Source organism: Syngnathus scovelli, chromosome 20 (assembly GCF_024217435.2).
Source record: "Syngnathus scovelli strain Florida chromosome 20, RoL_Ssco_1.2, whole genome shotgun sequence".
Lineage (NCBI taxonomy): Eukaryota > Metazoa > Chordata > Actinopteri > Syngnathiformes > Syngnathidae > Syngnathus > Syngnathus scovelli.
In genome coordinates, this window is record NC_090866.1 from 10,050,476 (window position 1) to 10,074,692 (window position 24,217).

Consider the following 24,217-nt stretch of genomic DNA (forward strand, 5'->3'; position numbering starts at 1 on the left):
TCCCTCTGGAGTCCAAGAAACATCTGCACGGAATACTGTACTCGGTTCATACAAGAGATAATATTTTCTCTAATAGTGACATATTGTATTGTTGCCTTAATATGTTTAAATAAAAATAAGACGGAAGATTGTAATTTGCTAGGTAAAAAGCCGTCATGGGTCATTGCAAATCCTGTGGACGTCGTTTCCCAGCAGGCCTTTGGTTCTTATCTGAGCTCGACAGATCTGCACAAACATTTAATTACGGTGACACGGGTCATAAATTAGCGCTTATCAAGGCCATTGTTAATGACTGGCGCTGCCGTAACGGTCCGAAGATGAGCAGACAATAGGTGACCTTTGACGCTCCTCCGAGAAGACAAATGAGCCGAGCTGACGGCCAACGTGAACTCTCACAATGGAGCCTCCGGGCGGCTCTTGTTAGCCCCGCCCCTCCCTCCCTCCCTCGCAGGTGCGACCTTTATATGACTTTGCTTTGAAACAAACCAACATGATTTTTTGCGTCCCGGTGGATTGAAATTGTCAACACAACGGATACGAGTTGATTTCAATCTTACAAAATTATTTTCCCTGATTTGAAAGTGAAAGTGTCACGTTGACCGAGAATCAGATGGACACTGATAAGAGCGTCGCGGCTTTTTTTAAGTGAGTGCAAATGGAGCTTGATTGATTTGAGCACTAAAGCACTCGGAGTGTGCGCGTGTGTTGGAGGCGGCCGAGCGACGGGATTAATGTTTGCTATAATTGGGGTGCTGCGAGGTCAATGTTGGATTCTGAATGGGCTTCTTCATTCGGAAGGTGCGAGGGCAGACAAGGTGGCATCGCATTGGAAAAAAACAAAATGGCGACGGTGATGTCATTGACCACTTTTACTATCTCGCTCTGAGCAACAATGCTAACTCAATAAGTTCGTTTCGGGAAAAAAAAAAATATTTGGGGGACAAATGAGGCGTTGTACGCAATCCACAATACAGCCGGAGTGGAGCTCGGAGCTCGTTGTGCTTCTATACGTTGGGATCCCCGCAGCTTCGCCTGCAGTGTCAAAATGGAAATGATGGACAGGCAATCTATATGGAAATGGTACACAGGTCTAACAACACACTGGATCCTGTAGGCTTTATGGACAGCCTTGCTCTTAATCTGTGTGGGAGGGGGGAGGGGGGGGGGGGGTGCGTCTATGTGTATTGTTGAGCTTTGACACATCCATCAGCTTTAAAAGTTCGCAACTGCCTCATCTTTCTGTAAAAACAAGCTTTTTTTTTTTAAAAAAAAAAAAGCCTGTTTATTTAATCAAGAGAGAGTGGCTGCAAAATATTAGGACCGGCTGCACTCTACTATTACGAGAGCCGCGTCACACAAAGTCATGGGAAGACGCCAATGTAAAACGACGGGCTGAAATATGTTTAAGTGCTGGGTTGTTTCCATGGCAACAGGTCAACCTCACAAAACACAAAACATGTATGTTTTTTTTTTTTTTTTTGCTTTAAAATGTCAAAAAAAACAGCACTAAAGGTTAAAGGGGCAAAAAGACAGGTGAAGAAAAAGTTGCATCTTCTTGTCAGAGGTGCAACTGCAGCTATAAATAGGTCACGCCATTTGATTGGCGGCTTGAACAAAGCGCTGGCGTCATTAGACGTCTCGCGGCTCGGGTCGGGGCTTGGCATCAAAGCGCGTTTCGTCCCCAAAAAGCCCGACGAGCAAACTGTCACGACAAATTTATCACGCTCCAATTGGCTTCCGTGTTCACCTGAGGATGATCCAAAATAACAGAGGCGGCAGGTAAATCTGAGAAATGAAATCGTCTCTGAAGGGTCCGCTCACAATCTATTTGGGAAAATATCATCTTGGGGGGGGGGGGAAGGAAATACCACCATTGTGGTCTTTTTTTTATTCTGTTTGAATCAAATGTGTTCAAGCAGGGAAGGGGGGGGGGGGGAAACACAGTTTGTGCTGTTTGATAAAAGCTGGCTATAATGAGGCAGCATGAAACACAGCCTCCTCCTGCCCCTCGAGTTTTTTTTTTTGCGTGTGTGTGAAAGGAAACTCTCAAACACAAACAAAGAAAGCGAGAGAGCGAGCGAGCGACGCCAGCCTCCGTTGCAGGAGGGGGCTTGAAGAGCTTTCCACATTGTTTTTGATCAACTAGTGCACCTCACGTCGCCATTTTTTTTTTTTTATACAGAGTAGAGATGACAGTAAATAAATCTTCCGTAGTAGATTAACTTTTTCAAATTCTGCGAGCTAAAATTAGCCCTACACGAGCGACGGGGGAATTGTGGCGTCCCGAGGCGTCACGGCTATAGCGAGACAGCACAGACATCACTCCGGGGGGGAAAAAAAAAACACAAATATTTGCCTCGCAAATGAAGAATTCACTTAAAAGTGCGGCAGCCAAAAACTCTCCAAAGCAATTACCGCCCGCCGTCTAAGATAAGACACCCCGGGAGGCCGGAAGACAACGAGGAGGGGGATGATGGTTTATTCTTAGAAACCTAAAAGGTCCCTTTGGACAGGAACACAAAGATGGATCCCCCTGGTTTTGGACAGGGATCCAAAGCTAGCTTCTCGTCAAGCAGCGAGTCAAAATAAACGAGCAACGGGTAATAATTTGTATTTTGAGAATTATGACTAAAATGATGGTATCGTTGCCTCCAGTGCGCAAAGCAAAAGCCCAAATTGGAAAGTCCAGTTAAATCAATGTGTTTTTTTTTTAATGAGTAAATCCTGGTCTTAATGGTCCGTGCTAGCCGTAGTAGCCGAGTAAAAATAAACGCCTCGGGGTCTTGATGAGCAAGTGGGAGTTTGCACACTCCATTACTCATGCACAGACCAAACACGGGGTACGATTCCTCTTTCTTTTTATTTTTATTTGAACCGCCGCCCAACCCAACCTCGCCCTCCATGTAGCCGCTCCATCTCATTAGCTATGATAGTCAATAAAAAGCAATGAGCATTAGTAAACACTCGGAATGTTCCTCAGGAGCGCTAATGGCCTCCGACGTGCAGGCAGATACTCTCCATGTAACGTTGACAACTTCATGGATTCAAAGTCCTCCGCCCTTGCTCGCTCTTCTCCGCCCCCCCCCCCCCTGTCTCATTCACTTACTTTGCCTAATTCCCATTCCACCTTTCCAACTTCCTCCATCTGCAACTCACGATGTCATCTGCGAACATCACGCTCTGCGGGGATTCCTGTCTAAGCTCATCTGTCAGCCCATCTATCAGCTTGGCAAGCAGGGGGACGCGAGGAGCCCATCCCTGACGCAATCCCATCTCCATTCCAAACTCCTCGGTCACACCCGTAGTACTCTCAGACAAGCCCCGCATGCTTCTAATATACTTTCCTCCGTTGCTGTCCTGGTTCCAAAATTTCGTCCAATGAAATCCGCCCCAGTTATTTTTCTCTCTCGCTCCACCAGAACTGCTTTGTTGAGCTACTTCCTGAATATTTCCCTCTCATGTAGTTCACACGATACCCGCGACCTCAATTTGGAGCTTGTGACCGCATCGGACAATCTTTTTCCCTCCGGGGCGTTCTTAAACTCTTCCTCTGCGATAACCCCGTCGTCAAGAATTCTTTCTATCTACTCCACGATGAAACGAAGCTTCTAAAAAAAATCGAGCCTCGCTACCTTTTCCACCAGTACTCATAGCGACCTTCTCCCTAATCATTGGTCATCTCCGACCCGTAATCGCGGAATGAAGGCAAAAAGTGTCGAAATACGGAAGGGACGATAATAAGGAGAACCGTGTAGCTTCTATCCATCACCCCCTCAATTAACATTTGATCAGGATGGATGGTAGACTGAATTGACATTTCATTAGCGACCGGCCCGGCGTAGCGTCGAGTCAGTCATGCTAATGGCCGGCGAAGTCGCCGTGCCTCTCTTTTTGATTTGTTTCACTGTTCATTATTATTTATTATTATTCATAACAACGAACTGGCTCTGTCCCTGACTGCATACTTCATAGCGTGGCTACGATTTAAATAAATAACACGTTTGAATGCTGTTGCAAGTCATTTCAATTGGAAACCAGATTTGAATAAAATACCAAATAAAATACCAGAGCTATGCTAGTTTGCAGCTATGTGCTGTTAGCATCAGGTAGGTGGGGGGGGGGGGGGGGGCATTATGAATCAATCTATCATCTTCTGGACCCTCGACATGAGCGCCATCTTGCAAACAGTTGGCCATTTAACGCTTGGCCTGAAAGCTATTGAGTGTGAAAAGAGCTCTAATTGGCAAATCAAGGAACAACATAGGAGTGGAGACGATGGAGCTCGGCTCAATCAATGCCTCGCTGAATGGCGTGGCCATTCTCATTCAGCCGGAGAGTGAGCGAAGTCCGCCGTGACTCTCGGGTGGCTTTGGCGGGGAGGGCGGGGGTCTATGACCTTTAAACCACGCAGAAGGGATGTTACCTATGGCCCTCCCCTGGCACGGGCGATCGATGCCGGCGCGAGACCGAGGGAGATCAATGGCGGGTTTAATGTAGTCCATAGCAAACATTGGCTTTTTCAACATGGCTTCTCTCTTTAGCAATGTGCGTGCCAAACCATTCCATTAATGAAACAAAGGTCCCAATATTCCTTGATTTTTTTTTCCCAGACGTGACTTTTTGCTTTTTTACCCCGTTAAAGTCGGATGCTTTATCAAGACAAATGTCAACATTTGTCCAGACGACTGAGGCCTAGTCATGCTAAAATGTCACATTTACATTCTTTTTGCAAGGGGGAGCCTCTCGAGTGAGATGTGCACACTCCCTTAAGGTGGATATGCTTCGACTGATAATGCGAGCGATAACCTTCGCTTGGTTATAATGTTAAAATCCTGACCTTGAATCTGAGGAGTACATGAAATAAAATTGGCAAAAATGTACAACTTAAAATAGCAGTATTTTTGCCTAACTCGAAGTACCCAACAAGATAAAATAAACATGACATTGGTTGCAATGGGAAAAAAAGCCTAGTAGAAGTTTAGTTTAAAAGCTGCACTGCCCTCTAGTGGCGCATTACATGTCTATTGTGTTCTCACCTTATTATGAAGTTCTTGTTGGGTCTCCATGATCAACCTCTAGTGCCTTCACGGGCCTTTTTTTCCTGGCAGCCTGATCAGTGGTGGATGGTGGCTGGTCGGTTGGGGGGGGGGGGGATTTTAGGGACCCCCTTTGCTTTATTTGACCCTGTGGGAGAAAAGAAGGTGATGAACTGTCACATTTAAATACAACTTTATTCTGAGTATTGTCCCCTTTCATATGGGGGGGGAACTGTACCATTAAGAGGGGGACAAAATACTGAAAAAAAATATTTAGTTGTTTCTGATTGATAGCAGGTGATTTACAGGACGTTTCAGTTGGTGACCACAAGAGGGCAGCAAAGTATTAGGATTGCCCCGATGACGCTCAAAGTGCTCCTGGCTGTCAACAAACACACATTTGGTGACCAAACTTGGAATTCATTGCATTCTAAAAGAGTCCCATGGGTTTAAAACTTCTAATTTATCCTGCAGAAGACAAACTCACACACCCAGCTGGCACGAGTTTACACATTTCAGATGTCATGCATGTTTTTTTGTTGTAAAGAACAAACACTTACAAACTAAAGTACACATTTAACATCTTAATCTTGTTCCTCTTCAGGGAAAAAAACAAGCACTCTGGAGAGCGACTGAATGTCATTTATATTTTGTATACATAAGAAAAACAAAGGAGGAGGGAGGGGGTGGGACCGAGAGGGGTTTGGGGGTTGTTTAAGGAGCCTTTGATGATGCTTAAATGAAGGCTGAGGGTATTTTGGAAACATAATAACTGAAATTAAAACGCTTTTATAAATACGTAGTTTTATTTGGTGCCGTATTTCATTCCAGAGATGGTCAGAGACGGACCGAAACCTTTTTACGAGGTTCAGTGATGGATATAATAGTGCGCTTATCTTTATGGGCCCGGTGTCCATGCACGCATGTGAATGTGCACACGCGTGTATTGTGTGTCTACTATATGAAGAAGTGTAAAAAAAAAAAAAGGTGGTTGTGGTGGGGGTTGCCAGAGATTAAAAAAGGGTGTGTTAAGTGTTCCCAAGGCAACCTGCTGCCGCTACTTGGTCCTTGCAAAGTGCTCCCCCCACCCCCCCACCCCTTGTTTCATCTGGAGCACCTGCACGTTGTTTGCTCGGGCCACGCTGATTATTTTCATGATCTCTCGGCACACGGCAGGCTCGGATGCGTCCGACATCCCCTCCCCGCCTCATCCGTTTGGACAGCTGCGAGTGAGATCCAAGAACAAGTCGGACGTGCCAAAGAAACACAAAGAAACCTGAAGAGCAACAATCAGAGATGCTCAGTGGCCTCCGGGCTGTGGATCCCTCGCCATGAGCCTAATTTAGGGAGGCTTGTCAAAACCATGGGGGGGGTCTCAGCAGGGAAAGGTTGGAATGAAGGCCGCGGGCGGAATTACGGTCGACCTCAACCTATTTGCAGTTCAGTGAGTGAACAATGGTGCTCTTTTCAAGATGCCACAAGATGGCTCCAAAGTCCTGGCAATTATGAAAATAGCAATCGGTGTCAAGGAAGTCAAAGTAGGAACTCAGTTGCAGGTTTGCAATTGCTATTTATTATGCGATTATTTTCTTTATTTTTTTTGTGGTATTACAAAAATGAGTGATATAGTCTACAAAAGGTCTTGAACTAGCTCAGTGAATGAAATAATACAAGATGGCTCCCGCATTTCCTGTTAGTTCCAATAACGTAGGAACGCGCCGCTCTCTCCTTCCTGATTCTCAGGCTGGCGAGGAAGGAACCGCCGTCTGGTCGCACGGTGCTTGCCACTTCCCCTCGGCCCCACCCTCACTCTCCTTTCTTGCCTTATTGTTGTTATTGTTGTTTTCCCTCAACGCTCTCCCACGTGGACTCGCGCAAACGTGGCCAAATCCCAACAAGCAACAATTTCAAAAATGTTCTTCATCTGTTTTCATTTCATCCTTTTAATCATCTAATCTTATCCGATTTTTTTTTATTTTGTTTTCCTTTTCTTCTTTATGAGTCCCCACAGAGGCGTGTGCTCTAACATGATTGAGCGGCGTGGGCCATTAGCCGCCCGCCACAACTCAAGGTAGCCGCGCAGCCAAAGCGCTGCTGCATTATTAACCAGCTGCACTTGTTTACACTCTCCCAGTATGATATGGACGCACATGTTGTTTACTCTCCGACCGTCCCCCTACCCCACCTCCAAATACGCCCCCCCCCTCTCATCCAATAAGGGGGGGAAAGAAGATGGCACTCGAGTTACGGGCAACAATGGTGGCATTTAATAGGAGTCGTGGTCGCTAGGCAACGGCCGCCGGACGGACTGGTGTTGGATTACTGATCGTTTCATAATTAATTAGGGATTATGAATAATTGATTGAGAAGTGTTGGGTAATTTACAGTCGTGTGTAAATGGGACCCACTTCGCTGCCCTGACCCAAGTGCGTGCGTGTGTGTGTCTTTGTTTGTACAAATTAGTGTGTAAAGTACCAAGGGACAATTTTACAAAACAGCACTTTCTGAGTGTGAGGGCTTTTTTTTTTTCGTCCAATTTTTTGGGTAATATTTTGAGCATTACTGTTTTGATTGTGTGCACAAATACCTCATGTTTGGACTTGTGCCACTCCCGCTAACAAATTCCTGCCGGATGACTCAGTGCACTGTATGATAGCCACAAAACATGGCGGCAACTCTTCACCTCGAGTTTCTCTCGTTTCGCTTTTCCATCTTTGATATGTGAAGTTATAAAAGCACTGGATGTTGGCATGGAAACATTAATGAGGGGCGGGGGATGCGTGCGTGTGCACAATTGGAAAGAGAAGCAAAAGAAGAGAAGAGGATGGAGGTGAGAGGTAGACGAGCGGCGTGTGGGAGTTTGAGTGGGCCGCGGAGCGAGCGGGGGAGGCGGGGGAGAGAAAGCGAGGATGGTAGGGAAGATCAGGATTGATGGAGCTGAAAGGAACCAGAAAAAAAATCATAAAATCCGACTCGCGGCATATTAAAGACGTCTATTGTGACGCTTTTTTTTTTAAATGACCCAAAACTTTCCAAGAAAGTGGCGGGAGAAGAAGTCATGGAAAGAAATGGACACCCCGCCGTTCAGTTTGAGCGGGAGAAGCATAAAAGGTGGCGAGGGAAGCGAACAAAAAGCCGTCAAAAGAAAACAGAGGAGGCGGTTGAAAGGTGATGCAGATTAGCGGCGGTGTCGTTTTCCTCCTCCGAGGCCTTCGCCGCCACCCCGAGTTTCTTAGAAATTAAAATGTTATTTTTTCCACCAATGATGAGGCCCGGTTTTAGATGAGGTTAGCAAAAAAAAGGAGCGAATGGGCCCGCCCGTTTACTGACGAGCTTGACAGGACGTAAAAACGGCGGACAGTTTAACGGCGGGCCTGCAGTTCGTTGCGTCTGTGTTTGTGTCTCGCCTCGACAACTTTGGAACTCGCCTCGGTGCTGGCTGGTGACCTTGCCGGAGGTCCCCGCACTTGTCCGAGGGTTAATGTTTGGACCGCGTGACGAGCGGCAGGCAGGTTTACAAGCAGAGAGTCAGGAAGGATGTACCTGAATAAACACGCAGCTCGTCCCACAAAAAAAAAAAAAAAAAAATGGAGGTAGCCGTTCTCTTTTTACGCCGTGTAAAATGTTTGAGATTGCTCATTAGCATTGGTGTTGGATTTAAGAGAGGGAATACGGAGGCTCATGTAAAGTTGTGGTTGGGTTGGGGGGTGCATGGGGTTAGGACCCCGGGGAGCCATCAGGGACGTGCCCTGGGAAGAGACATCATGTCACGGCGATAAAAAAAACATACACACCCTGTCAAGCGGCAGGGGGGGGGGGGGGGGGGGGGGGAGAAATGGAGAGGGGAGGGGCAGGGGAGAGGAGAATGACCGCACTTAAATGAACACAGAACAGCGGACAGAAAAGAAAGCCGTGTTTAGTTTTTATCTCAGAGCATTTTATTTATTTATTTATTTATTTTTGTTATTTTTTAATATCTTACGGTTTGTAAAATTTCTCTTGTCTGTTATTTTATTATTATTATCTTATTTTTTAATATCTTACTGTTTGTAAAATTTCTCTTGTCTGTTATTTTATTTTTTTATTGTTTAAATCTTTAAATCCAAGTCTGGGGGGGGGGGGGGGGGGGGGGGGAAAGGACCCCGCCCCTCCCTTTTTAAAACCGAGTCCAGCTTAAGATATGCAGGTGGATGGCAAGACATGCAGGTGGATATTAAAAATGTTTTTGATAGATATAAAAAATAAAAAATGCCCCCGTCAACCTTCTAACCTCTCCTCGGCCATCCCCAACCGAGCTCAAGAAGGAAAACACACCCCTGGACTCTGTCCCACATGTGTCCCCACCAAGCTCTGGGACCACGATCAAAGCTTCTTCCTTTTTCTTGCCGGATCAAACGAGGTTGGAATATTTACTGCTTTGTTTGGTGCCGGCCGGGCAGTGGGTCCCCTTTCAGACAGGAAGGATGCCTCACTGGCGGTAATAAACAACAACTAATGGCCGCTCCGTCTCGACATCCTGAAGATCATCTCTGAAATATCTTATCAAGGTCATTTGACACCTCGGGCTGCCTTATCGCTGGCCATAAAGCTCGATTAAGAAGCGGGACAGCAAACAAGCAAATATTTCATACTCAGCGAGCGAGCATATGGTTACTGTTTATTGCTTGGGTTCGTTTTATAACTGTGATTAAAAAAAAGACAACTCAAGTCCATTATGAAAGGGCTGAAACAGATGTTTTATGGCCCACAGGGCAGATAAAGTACAGCGATATTATTTTCGATTATCTTTGCAATCTACAAATGAAATCAGGCTACAGAAAGATTTCATTATTCTATCGTATTTTAAACATGACAGGGAACAGTGTTGGGGATGCGGAGTCCCGCAGGGGTGCGACTCGAGTCCCCTTGCATGTTATTCCGATCGTGCTGTGAAGCGTAGCATTTGTCTTCACACCCTTTATTGCAGCTTGACCACTTTTGGCAACAGGTAGCGCGAGTTTGGCTAGCATCCCCTTCCGACGGGCAATTTTAAGGACTGCTCTCTGTCCCCAGCTGCTATCTCAGCCTCACAATCCAAGTGTGAATATTCATTAAGCGTTCGCCTCGCCAGTATTTGTATTGCGGGGCCACGGGGATCTCATTAAAGCGCTCCGGGTTCCGTTTATTGCAGGCAAATATGGAATGTGTTTTTCCAAGCGTCTCTTATGAGAGCTACATCATCCACGTTGCCTCAATTAACCGAGTTTGCGCTGGAGAGAATGTTGGCTCAGACAAAAGCGAAGATCCCTCGCTGACCAACAAATGGCTCGTTTTAAGCCGAGCTCCTTGCCGAGTTTAATTCCCGCCCAATCCTGTTAGTCAAACAGGGACCCCTGACTGGGCAGGAGGAGATTGGGCGCAAGGCGTACCAACAGATGGTCCAATGCCCACTTGCAAATGAAAGTGGTTGAAATAGAATCTGGAATAAACCGACATTTGGTTCATATATTTATATTTTACCATACGATTATTATGATACGATTGTTCCAGGCGGGTCGATTGGGCACGCCGTGTTGTGTTGCGTGTCTAGCACCAGGGTATAATTTCACACCATTGTGTCCCACCCGGGCCGGTAGCGCCGTTTATTTTTGAGGGCATCATGGGAATGCCTTTTCCACTATGACTGAGCGACGGCTGATGATTTAAACATACTTCCTTCATGCTGGCGATTTATGGGGGGCCTGGCAGGGGAAGTGGGTGTTTTTTTGTTTATCATTTTCCATTCACTGCATCAAAGATGGAAGGGAAGCCTTTGTGTTCCCCCCCCCCCCCCCCCCCCGCAACAACCTTAAACCTTATTAGATTTATGTCTCATGAGCGCCATATTTAGCAATTGTTTGATTGACAATACAATGATTTGTTTCTTTCTGGTACGACTGTTTACGCCCAACATCATTGCAGCACGGTTAAAATTGACGCTTTAATTTTTGGGGGATTTATTTTCTAATATATTTGATCTTAAAAATATTATTAATAATCTAATAATATTACAATAATATTAAATATAAAAAATAATATTAAAATACAAATGATTTGGCTTTCACCAAAATAGATATTTGACGCCATTTTCCACACCACACACATGCTCGGTAGGCTTCGCTCGGCTGATGTTACACAGCTGGCCGCCGCTACCGCCGCGGGATACCCGACGCTGCCGCTGATGGATGTACAAGTGTAACATGACGGCTCCCTCCTTTCTTTGGACATCCGGCGGATTGCATCCAGACACACGCCGATAAAAGCGACCGGGTTACACACACACACGCACATGCGCGCGTGCTCACACTGGCTGCAAACACGCATCCTTCATGCATACTTTTATATGAGCTTCTTTGTCAGGCGAGCCATTATGGGAGCGATGGCGATCACTTTCCTACTTGGCATCAAGTATTAATCTTGACTAAACCTGCCGGTCAAGGTCCATTAGGGAGAATACTTGCTTATTTTCAGGGATGGCAAGCAACAAGGCACAAATCCTCGCATTGAATGAGCCAAGTACAAATATTTTTTGAATTTTCCCAAGTTGAATTTATAATTTTTTGCACTATTCTTCTGTTTAAGTACATGGAGGGGTTTGGGGGTGCCCACCACCTGCTCCATTTCACACATTGTGTCACACCTTAGGGGCCTCATGCCATCCCGCAACGCAATAATTACTCCGCCACACGTTTGGATGCCATCAAATGAAGGGGGGGGGGAGCCCGGCTGTTGCCATGGCCACCATCACTCAGCAGACTTTGGAAGAGAGACGGCGTTGAGGTCTGTGATTGGCTACGGGAGGATTTGGACCAACGGATACTGTCGTTATGCAAGCGCGGCATCCGAATAGGCATGTGCTACTCGCCAAGTGAGAAAGTTGTCAGCGGAAAAGAGGGAATCGGTATTTCTTCTCTCAGTTGCAATCCACTAGCTTGGTTCGAAAACAAACGTGAAGTGGAGAGAAGCCGTTCAAGTCTATCAGGCCATCAAAGGAGGAGGAAAACATTTCAATCATCAAGCACAAACACGCTGCTCCGTTCAGATACCACAAGCAAACTAATGTGAAACGGAAAGCGCCAAAGAACTTGCAGATACTGTACTGGGTCACTAATGGGGACCAGAGGTCTGCCTCGGACGTGATGCTGGCCAGAGGGACCAGACGGCCGAAGAGTGATCCGGAGGGGTGGTGCTCATTAATGAGCCGCTCTAATCGTGCAATAAAAGGCTCCAATTTTATCGACCGGCAAAGAAGAAAGCCAAATGGGCACAAGTCCGCAGATGTGTCTCGACCCGGCAACATCTGCAAGCCATTCGCTTAAAAAGCACTTTGGGGATGAAAAGATGCTTGCTTGGGCCAAAGTAGGACTTAAAGGGAGTTACTATGACAAGGCGTCATCTAAGTTTGCTTGCATTCAATTTTTGAATGCAAAAAAAATCCCGAGTAGTGATTATTTCCAAAATTCCTGAGCTAAACCTCATGTGGAGAGCCCTCTTGGAATTTTCCACCCTTTGCAACACCAATGCGGATAAAACTGTCAACATACAATTAAATGGAATCAAATTCGCCAAGAAAACGTCGAAATGTGATTTCTCCGTACCTAATAAAGTGTCCCGCACACCGCTCCTGAACTTTGGTCCCAGTAGTAAAAAAAATGGCCGTGTGAATTAGCTGCTCGGGATAATTGGCCTGGACGTGAATGGAGCGGGGGTGATGCGTGGCAGATGTATAGTGATTAACGCGGCCTGCATGCCCAGGCAAGGAGGACATTAGCAAAGCAAACAGCGTCTAGGGCAGCTGCCGTCAAGGGACCGGCTTATCGGGGTCCTTGGATCTCATGCTCAATTAGTGTGCGCCGACGTGGTCACCTCCGTATTTATTGCTTCGGGGTGAAGGGGGGTGAGGTTTCTTCAGCCTCGACATGGCAGCTTGTGATTGACAGCTGCAGCCTTTGCCGTGACCCAGATGCTCTCCGTAATAAATCACGTTTATAACAAAATATAAGCTGGTCAATAGCGAGAGTTCACCGAGGGTTTTAATCGACAGCCTATTCGGGGACCCGGCCGGCGCTAACCCCGTGAACTTGCACTTGACATGCACGTTGGCACACAGTCGCCATTCTGACGTCCATTGTGGCCCGCTCTGTCATTACGGCTGAACAAACAATGGTCCGAATGAGCGCTGCCACTCTAAACAAGGGCCCAACAAAAGGCAGTCACATCCCCGGCCGGAGCGAAAGAGAGCACAAGTCGGAGTTGTAAATCATGCGGCGACCAGTCAAGTAAAGTTCATTTGCACACGCAGACGCTCTAAATCACGCCACGGTGGCGACCCGTGTCATTTGGCACCTTTGCCATGACCTCACCGTGAGGTCTCGCCAAGGGCCGCATTGTACTTTTTTAAGATAAGTCTATTAATGGAATTGAATGATTTAATACTTATTGTAAGTCACGGTGGGGAGAAAAAAATGTTCCAGAAGATTAATGGCATTTTAATTCATTTCAATATGTGAATAAATTCAGTTACTAGAAAGTATATCGTATGGTTACAGAGAACAGCTGTACCTAATGAAATGACCAGAGTATTGTATACTACAGCTAGTCGCTAGTTGGTGTAGTTAAGCACGAGGCTAGCTTAAAATGCCAATCAGAAATTGCTGTTGACGTTGTTCAACTGTTTTTAAAGAAACTCAAGGCATGAGCATTTGGCAAAAAATGGAAGACAAAAAAAAAACCGGTGTATAGTATTCTGCATTTCAACACGCCCATTCTCAGAGGTAACAACACAAACACAGCAATTTACGACTATTTCCATGAGTCAGTGTTTTGCAAACAATTCGCACGAGCAGGTGCTTACGTTAGCGTAAAAAAAGTTGCTCGAACACCTTTAACCCCAAACATGTAATGCTAATTAGTGTCGCTTTGCTAGAAAACTCGCAAATGGAAACAAACAACTTCGTCTCGTTAGTAAGTTAGCTTAGCTTTAGCCTAGCATGAGACTAGCTTTTCTACACAAAACTGTAATCTACACATAAACCTTGCAGAATACAATTTGTATAATGCTATTACGCCTTTAAGTGAGTCATGCTAGTTTGACATTTTCAGAAATTCAATTAGATATCTTTAGTTCAACATTTGATGCCGTCTCGCTAATCCGCTATTTTCGCAAGCAAAGGCAAAGTGGTGCCGTAACGTTCCATTTCCGACGGAGATGCTATTAAATTTCCTTGATGAAGCAACAAAGAGCACCTTGGCTGTAAAGCCGAGGCTAAAGTGGAACAATGTGTCTCCCATAAGAGACAACCTTGCACAACACACACATTCAAATGTGCCGCTGTGACAAAACGCATATAAAAACAACATTCGCTAAGTCGAGGGAGGAAAACGGCATGACACCATCAACATCCGCGGAGAGTCGTCCAAAGTGAAACGCTAATAAATGCCATGTGCAATTTTTATCTTTTAGTTGTGGCCTTTCCTGGGAAAACACACATTTGGGACGTATAGCGATATAATTCCAATATTTAAAACCGCCCGTGTGCTCAATATGTCAAAGCGAAGTAGAGCAAAAAATAACAAGAAATAAAATGACTACGTTTTTCCTTCTTGTTGGGATTAATTAGTTGCTGTTTAAAATTTATGCAAAAAAATTTATAATCTTAGTGAGGGTTTTGCACGGTACAGAATAAATATTTGGCCACACTTTGGTCAACTGCTACTGGTTAGCGACCACCCGCTTGCCAAATAGTGAGCCGCACTGAGCGCCACTTCACAGTGATAAAAAATGTCTCTTTGGTGCCGCCAATCAACACTTTGAGCCGTGGGAACCGGCAAGATGCCTTTCTGTACGTTTTTCAGACCGATTGTGAAGCAAAGTGTTGTTTTAAGATAAATGTCAGACGTTTCTGCTGGCTCAGCGTGTCGCGCTGCCAAGTCGGCGCGTCGCGTTTCACCTCCTCCTTTGGGTCAGGTACCCATTTCTAAATATCACTGTGGGGTGTGCAAGAAACCAAAAAGTCAAGTTGGGTTTAAAAGGCCCTCGGGGAGCGAGAAGGAGACATTAAGAATAATTTCTTACGAGGAGGAATATTGACCCACAAAGGCGCGTAATTCCTCAAGTCTGCAGGATCAAACGATATTTAAAAAGCACCTGGACATCGAGATTTCCATGTGTTTTTTTTTACAATGCCAAGCACTTCAAGGGTGCTGGGAAAGGTCCATGCAAGTCCACTCCGTCATTATTGTCTGCATGTGCGGCCACCCCATTGTGCCCACTAGACCCCCCCCCCCCTCCCCCTACTAATGGCTTCAACAGAAGGCGAGCCACTTGAAATAAAAGAATAGTATTTCCGGCCCAGAAAAGAGGCATCGGTGAGCTCACTAAATTCACCTGGGAGAAGTGTGTAAAAAAAATATGACAGCTGCAAGAAGCCATGACGGGCTTTTTTTTTATAGTCAACCAACTAAACCGTCAAGTGCGGTTTGTGACCCCCAACTGCAATTTCCTATGAGGAAAACAAAATTGAAAATTGCCTTGGCTCAAAGTGCTTGTCGAAATTTACGCACCTCGGCTTTCTAGGAGACCCCTGAAGCGATGTTTTGGAGAAAAATAACTGCGGGTCAAAGCATTTTGTGGTCAGTGTCAACAAGCTGCAGCTTTTCTACTCACTACTCAGATGTTAGTGTACAACACACATGTAGTATATATACAAAATGTCAGCTTTTAGTCATCACAAAAGTTTCTACTCTTATTTTTAATTCTATTGTGTAGTGCTCTGTTGGTCCCTGGAGGGGGTGGGGGGGGGGGGGGGTCACGCCGTCAGGCAGATAAGGCCAACAATGCGCGCAAGAGAACGCGGCCGGCAGCTAGCGAGCGCAAAACGCGCGTGTGATATTTTGATAAGGCGACATGTAAACTATTTGGACTGTTCTCGGTAAACACGCCAGTTACCCCAAACGACCGCCTGTGCCGTTGACGAGGACCGGCGGAAGAGCCGCCGATGTCAAATAGTCGAGCGACCCAGATGGTAGCTAGCGCGAGACGCTAAGCTAGCATTCAGCCCCTGCACTGCGAATTAAAATTCATAATGCTTCTTTATGCCAAAAAATGTGTGTTATTCCAGCCCATCTTTCTAGAGTCATCTCATGAGAATTTTGGACGCTGCTAGTTACTCCCCGATTGCTCTTTGGCCTGTGATGTACATGTTTGTGCGTGCGTGTTTTTCTTCAACGCTCAAAAACCTAAATTGAGACAATCACCAGGCGAGCTGTCATTCTTCCAGCCGCTGGAATGTCGGGGAAAACCTCCTTCACATTTCGGAGTCGGAGGGAGTTGAGGGTCGTCGGAGACTTCGAGACTGGGGCCGTTATCGATGCTTAATATTAGCGGGAGGGACGGAAAGCCATGGCGAGCGGCTAGCTCGGCGCTAACGTAAACAAAATGTTTTGCCGTGTCATTCAAGCGTGCAAGGCGTCGCTTGAGTTAACTCCAAGCACGCGGCAAAACACACTCCAGATGGCACCAGCGATAAACAAGATCCTACATGCGGGACAACCAGATGCACGTTGAAAAATGTCAATCAAAACTACACGTCCGCGTTTCATTTTAAATGAAAGCAGAGAGATTCACGATTTGCGTAAAGTGCCTCGTTCTTCGCCGTGTCCGAGCTGACGTCACGGTAATGACGGCAAGAAAAGAATGTCGTATATTTTCCGAGCGAGCGTCACATGTGGAACTCGAGCTAATTGATCGGCAAACCTCGCCCAGACGGCTGTGTGTGAGGCCATGTGTTATATGTACTATATGATGGAGGAGCTGCCTTCCTCCCACCAAATCAAACTCTGGCCAATGTCACACTTGTGCCTCAGGGAGAAAATAACCCTGGGAACCGAAGCCCCCTCCCCTCGCCCCGACGAGAAAAATACAAACAGGACAGACCCTCGGAATCAACTCGATTTATAAACTGAAGGGTCCGATTAAACGCACACCATCTCCAAACCCAAAGCTGCGGAGAAAGGCAATTATCATCACTGCAACTGTGCTCGAAATGATCCCTCTTATTTTTTTTTTCTAAGCTCTTTGAGGATCTCAAGAGTTCACTCTCGCAGTCCATTAAGAGCACAAGCCATTTAGCAAACAAATGGCATCAAACCATGGCCCCCATGACGGAAGGAAACTGCACCGAAATTACCCTGGAGTCTATTAAGGTCATTATTATGTTTTCTTTTCCACATCACAATGTAGCGGGGGGGGGTGGGGGGGTTCGCCATAAACACCTGCCAGTAAAAAAATACAAAAACAAGGGAAGTCTAGCACGAATCTAGCCAGAATATTAGGAACACCTGCACTATCGAACGGCAACAACGTAAACAAAACAAGGCAAGATGGATACAGGTGTACCTAATGAAGAGGCCCTTTAGGGGTATGTTGTTGCCGTACGATAAAAGTGCAAACAAATCATAAGAGGAGGAGGATGTCTAGCGAGGCTCAACAAAGCGCTACAGTCGGTATTGTTGTGAGTGTAACCACGACGACAAAGCTAGCCGACAACAGGTGACTTTTAACCGATCTTTCCGGCTTCGTGCTTGTGCCTCAGACAATACTTGTGTCTCACGTTGAGCGAATGGCACACAACCAATAATAACATTGCTTGTCTACAAGTGTTGCTGCACCTTTTGTGTTCAAATGTCCGTTTTTTTTAAAGCGCTATAACGCCGCGACATCCAGCGGATGCTATTTGGGTATTAGCATTAAGCTAGGTGTCTTAAATACAAAACTGGTTGATTTGAGCACTATTTTTCTTTTTAGTCTTTTCTCAATCCGCACAACGGCAATCGCCCGAGGGCGTCGTGGAGGTCAGCCCGTGTCACGCGCCAAAGTAATTGAATCCCTCCTTTTAAGCCATATTGTATTAAGGTGTGTTATTACTGCCACTCATAAATGCACTTAGGCCCCGCCGCCGTCCAATGGGCCCATTTGTCAAGAATAACGGTCTGTATAATTTAGCAGGGCGGACAACTGTTATTGTCAAAACGTGGCATGCTATTTTTTTAATAGATTGCAAAGCGGATAAAAGGGGAGTTTGTCCTTGTCCTGACAAGGACGGCATATAAAAAAAAAAATGTCTTTCTCCCATTTGCTCCATCTGAGGTACAAGCACTAAGTAGCTTCTACGAGTACCCGATACTTTAATAAAAAAAAAAATCAAAACAATCCATTATCAAGGTACCACGGTATCAAGCTTTTCAAATAAATGCTCTCATCCTCACCTCGTCATACTCTATTCCCAAAACAAAAGCCCCATCGCATCATGTTGATCAATAAGGGATGACATCATTAGGCGATGGAAAACACACGTACAAATAATTGCGTCTGCCGAGGGGTGGGGGGGGGGGATGTCTGCTTCTCGCCGCACTCATCTAGTGCACTCTTAAGGACTCGGCAGCTGCTGGGATCACAGAATACAGTGGGCCTCCTTTGAAGGGATCAAGGAAAAAGGCGCCCCGCTGGTAAATAAACACGAGTTCAAAACCCGACGCAAGCTGGAAGGCTGGACAGGCAAAAAAAAAAAAAAAAAAAAAGCCGGATTTGTTTGTGAGAACGTCCGAGGTGACTTCAACGGATGCGATCCCACCTTGACAGAGTTTGGAACATCCCTCGTGATAAATGGGGGTTTACTGTATTAAGATGATTTCCCATGAGGGGAGGGGGTGAGGGGTCATTTAAAAAATAATAAAGATGTTGTTCAACTTTAAAGGTTTCCTTGCTGTGCTATATAAGACGGCCAGCGGGTTAGGACGTATGGAAAGCGGAGAGAAGGACACTTCCTGTTTACCGGGTGATGACAGATGGAAGTCGAATCTACGACGTGGAGGAAGGACGTGACGACCGGCGCGGTTGAGAGTTGTCATAAAAGTTCTTGTCATGCCACTTTTGTTTGAAAATTGAATTAAGGAGTGAGAAGGGGAGGCGAGCGAGCGAGGCCCGGAGCGCTGAGGGAAGAGGCGGGGATTGGCTCGGCCAATGGCGGCGGCGTGTGACGCAAGACGGGAAGCCACCTGATGTGAGAGGGGTCAGATAAAACGCAACACGGCTGACGGTCGCACGGGGCAGGTGCTTCCTCCGCAACACACACACACACACACACACACTATATTCGGCTCAGCTGTGTGAGAGGCTTTCCCAGACATCCAGCCCACGCAAGCACGCGCATCCTCAGACGGGGAGGGGGGGTTGTTTTCGGGGGTAGCGGCCTTTCGTACAGGGCCAAGGAGGACGGAGGACAGCGCACGCACGCATGCACGGCTGCAGGAAACTGTCAAGAGCGTTTGGTCGCCTCCTCCTTCGTGCGTCCAGCTTCCATATTGGGACAGAAGCACTCAACAAAAGCTTTTAAGTTTTAAAAGGAAAGCCCGAAAATAGGAATGTCCCCCACTTTTACGTACGAGAGGGATTTGGAGGGCTCATCCTTCCTATCTCGTTTCCTCTTTTGGACAGGAAAGCTTACTTTTGTCGTGCGACTAAATGCATATGAATAGAGCATCTGTGTAGTGTCACTTTTTTTTTTTTTTTTTTTACGTAAAGAAAGGGGGCGATGACAAATGCTCAATTAAGAAAATAGACAACGATAAGTTTGGGCGAATGCGGCGCTGTTGACGCTCACGGGTCAATCTGTGCTAAAATGGAATTTAAAAAATGAATGAATAAATAATTACGACAACAAATCAACTCCATAACCATAAAAGACTATTTCATCAAGGTTCATTGAAGTTTTCCTTAAGGAGCAATTCGATTTTTTTTTTTAATGCGGGCGGAACTGTTTTTGTATCAAAGGCGAGCCAAGCATCACATTTAATCTCTCCTTGGCGTCAAATTGTGAAAAAGGAGCCACAATTATGTTTAAATTTCTGATTAAAGACATTATTTTTAATAAAACAACACCAATAAATAACTGGTAATTTTGCAATCACTATGCATGCAACCTTTTTCCCCAGATTTTTTTTTTTTTTAAATTGCAAATAGCCAAATCAGCCGAAATGAAATTTTTGTCCTGTCCCGCCATTCTCGCGCCAACTCGAGTATAGGCCGGCGTGGCGGCCGGCTCACCTCGTACCCAACAAACACTCTGGGATTGTTTTGAGCTGTCTGGTGGAGGAAGGAAAGCGGTGTGAGAAAGTGGCTGTTTTTTCGAGGCGGACAGGAATTGCCCTCACGGTGCACGGTTCCTCTCCTCGCAGCGGGAACAATGCCGTGGCGTCACACCCCAGCGCTGACCCTCGCCGTTTCACATGGAAAAATGTTCCCAGAATTCCGCTCCCAGGCTTTGGCGGGGAGGGAGCCATATACGCGAAAGAGAGGTGCCTCTGGGCTCATTTGTTGCCGTGGCGACCCACAGTCATACTGATTGGTTGGGTGGCGGCGAAGGGGCGGGGCCAGCCGTCATTGCTAATGCGAAAAATATTCCCCGTTCGAGTATGTGCCAGCTAAACATTGCAGCTCTGCTTACCTTTTAGTTTTTGATATTCTAGCGCTTATGTGCAGTCCAGTTAATTAAACAACATATTCTTTTTTTTTTTAGTACCGGAAAACGTTCCAAACATCCGATACTCTCTATACGCATTAAAACATTCCCGTCTCCAGCCTCATCCAACTGCGGGACGGCTGCAGGTCATAATTCCGTCACAACAAAGGCGAGCTATTAGAGCGTTTTTAATAGCCTCCTCCCGAAGTAACGTTATACCCCCGCTCGGTGCTCACTGACCCTTTTATACGTCCTTACATAAAAAGTCACCGCAAGAACAAAGTCGTAATTTTAGTCGGTTGAAAATTTGGGAATTTTAAGCGTCTTTGGTAACCAAAACGCCATTGCTATCGTCAACGACGTTAAATTTAGCTCACCTTGGTTCCCGCAACGTAAACAACCTTGTGATCTCGGCGATGATCCCGGGGGCCAGGATGAGGCCGATACACGGGAAGTGGCTCAGCAGCAAGCTGCATCCCATAATAATCCGGACGAGAAATGCCGACAAACAATCTGGAACGGCGCGAGGTGACAGATAACGCCGACGAGGCACAAACTCTAACCCCGAAAGTAGAGAGACACGCAAACAACGTGACGCTTGTGTACATCAAGATATAAACGCACAACCTGTGACAAACACTGTTGATCTGAAACGTCTCGGGACCGCCTAAAAATTCCATCGACAACCAGCTGGACGACGGGCCGGAAAGCATCTGCGAAGCATCTCACCGCCCGGCTCCGATTTGAGATTTTTCTAAATCGTTTAAAGGTGTTAGCAACAGCCTGTAGTGTTATTTTTCACTCAAGATGCATTTTAGCAGTTTCCACGACAGGAAATAAAATAACAAGAACACGATTGAAGGAACACAGCCAATGAGAAAAGATTTGTGTTACCATGGGTGGAATCTTTTGGATTTTTTTTTTTTTTTTAAATTCACCTGCTGAGTCCTGAGCTGAGCTTTACCTTGTTTCAACCTTCACATCGTACGACTCACGCAGCGAGGGGGAGGGTGGTGGGGCTTGGAACTTGAAAGGCAACCTCGGTGACTGTACTTCACACCTATTCCACACACATGCACACGCATACTGTCACGAACACGTAGACAAACACGGCAGCCTGGACGTTGAAGATAAGGAGCTGTGACAGAGAAGGGGAGGGGAGGGGAGGGGGGGGTATGTGAGAGCATGTTTGTGTGCATTTTATTTTTTGCTGGGAGGAGGAGGAGGGGTGCTCAACAGGACGTGCTGGGGGGGAAAAAAAAAGGGCCAGATTTTGAATGTAGCTGAATTGACAAAGAGGAATGACAACTGGTATTGCGAACGGTGAAAGGGAGAAAGAAAACGAAGCATCGAGCTCCCTATCAGATCGATATTAAATGGAGGAGTCTTATCGGGGGGGGCCTGGGAAACAACAGTGGAACCAAAAGGGGAAGCGCGAAAGGAAAACAAGGCCTCCTCCCTGTTTGACAAACATGGAGGATGTGCACGACACGTTCGCTCCTTATGGAAGGTATGTTCATCGCCATATAATGTCTGCCAGACATCTGATGGCAGCGGGGCGGAGGATGGGACTTGGCAGGGTGCCTGGCCGGAGCAGGTGCAGCCATACTTGCCCGTAATATCGATGTAAAGCACGGAGCGGGATTTTGGGGGGGCTGACCCTGTCCGTGAGAGATTAAGGAATTGTAGGTTTTGGGGTGTGGTGGGGGGGTGCATCAATTTACCCCATGCCACTGCTCCAGTGCGGCATCGTGGAAAATTCTTCTCAGAGGTTTCCTGTGCGTTGCCATTATCAGGCCTTGTTGATAGACCAGCTTCACCCCACACACACACACCAACTTCCTGCCTCTCTTCCTCAACCTTTTCCACCCCACTTCCCCTCCCACACTCAGCTCAAAGTCATGAATCACCGCTGCCACGGCCGGCCAAAAGCGCAGGGCCAGCTCACGAATCCGAGCCACGGCGTATCGCTTTGTGACAAACGTTGAGTCACTTTGGCGTGAGGTCATTTTTTTTCGACCCCGGACCGGATGGGCAAGTTGGGGACTATTAAAGATGGTGACACAAAAAGAATAGACACTCCAAATAACGGCCGAGGGGTGGATCGGTCTGCCCCATTGACAGGACGTGACACGGAGCATGTGCGAAGGCCCTGATAGAGAATTTCGAGCCGGTGAGAACGAGAAAAGAAAACAGCGCGAGGGGAAGGAAAAGGAAACACTTAGGTGTGCTTGATATCCTATCAGCGGCCAATAGCCAAAGCGGCCATGAGAATAGCGCCTTGCTATTCGGAGCCTCGTTTTAGATTGGGGATTGAGAGTGGAGATCAAATGGTGGATGGATAAAAGCTGAGGAGAAGGGGGGAGGGGGGGGGGGGGCAAATCCGAGTTCCTTTTTGTTCTTGAAAATGCGCCTCAGATGTTTGACAAAGAGAAAAGTAGGGAAGACGGGTGAGGACGGGGGGGGGAGGGAGACAAAACAAACAGCAATTAAGGTAGTTTGCGATTGTGTCTGAAAAAGAGCTTCGCGGTCCGTCCTCTAGGAAACATCTGCCATATTGATGTACGAGGCCCGGAAAAGACAAATTCCTCCTATCCCTGAAAAAACCTCCGTCCCGGTGGGCCGTGTATTTATTTGCGATGCGGTCGCTCTGGCGTACACGCACACAAACACGGGAGAGGGCGCTCAAACGTATCACTTGTAAACATCGATAAGACCGCTCGGGAATTCCGGACCGATCGGGAGCGCCGATAACGGGATATATAGTCTCTCGCAAAGAGGCATTTGTCATCATCCGCACACTGATACGAGACTCGAGCGATGCTAATTCATCATTCGTTTAAAAAATAAAAATGGCCGGCGCGAGGTTAAGGAGCCTTGTTGTGCCGTCAACAGAGTAGCGGGCTCGGAAAGTGTGTTGCTGTTTTTATATCAACACTCAGCAGTCACCTACACGCCTAAAGGACACACACACACACACACACACACGACTCTTAAACCACATAAGCTAATAGCATCAAACACACTAAAAGCACAAAGTAGGCGGACATTTTTTTGGCTAGGCTATGTCAACTATGCTCGGCCAGTGTTAACAAGTGAACGATGTATTTAATAGCGGTCGTCTGTGACGGGGGAAGAAAGAAGAAACGCACGCAGATGAGGAGCAGAAACGCTGCCATGTTTTCCAGAACCGTCCAAATTGTTTTAAGTTAAACGTGTGGCAATCGAAGGGGCCAAGGTCGTAGCGACTGGAAATGTTTCTACTTTGGATTCGACGCAAAATACACAAACTTTGGGCCAAATGTATAAACACTCGCGTTACACTTCTTCCAGCGCCTGTGTTTAAGGTTTACAACTAAACAAACGCATTTGACTGATGTTGTGTCAACACTACACAATTGCGCCATTTGTGTGTTTGGGCCATTTTATATTGTGATATCGTTGAGTCATAATATTGACACCGCATTCAAGATGTGGACCGTTTCAAACGTTTTAGCGAGCTAAAAACAATTAGCTTAGCTATATTTTTTTTGTAGCGGCCTGCTGTGCAATTTTGTCGATTCGTACAATTCCGTGTCGAGAGGCGAATAAAGTCAACACGCACACACCTCCCATCAGCAGCTGGATGGGGGGGGGGGGCAGCAT

The 24,217-nt window shown here is 46.5% G+C and overlaps 1 long non-coding RNA gene across 1 annotated transcript in view; it reads right to left on the minus strand.

The window, feature by feature from the left end:
• The window catches only part of LOC125990387 (uncharacterized), a 52,415-nt gene that overhangs the window by 17,620 nt on the left and 10,578 nt on the right, over nucleotides 1–24,217 (minus strand). Inside the window, exon 3 of the long non-coding RNA XR_007488908.1 lies at nucleotides 5,037–5,184. This is a non-coding gene — a long non-coding RNA (uncharacterized lncRNA). The remainder of the gene's footprint in view (nucleotides 1–5,036; nucleotides 5,185–24,217) is intronic.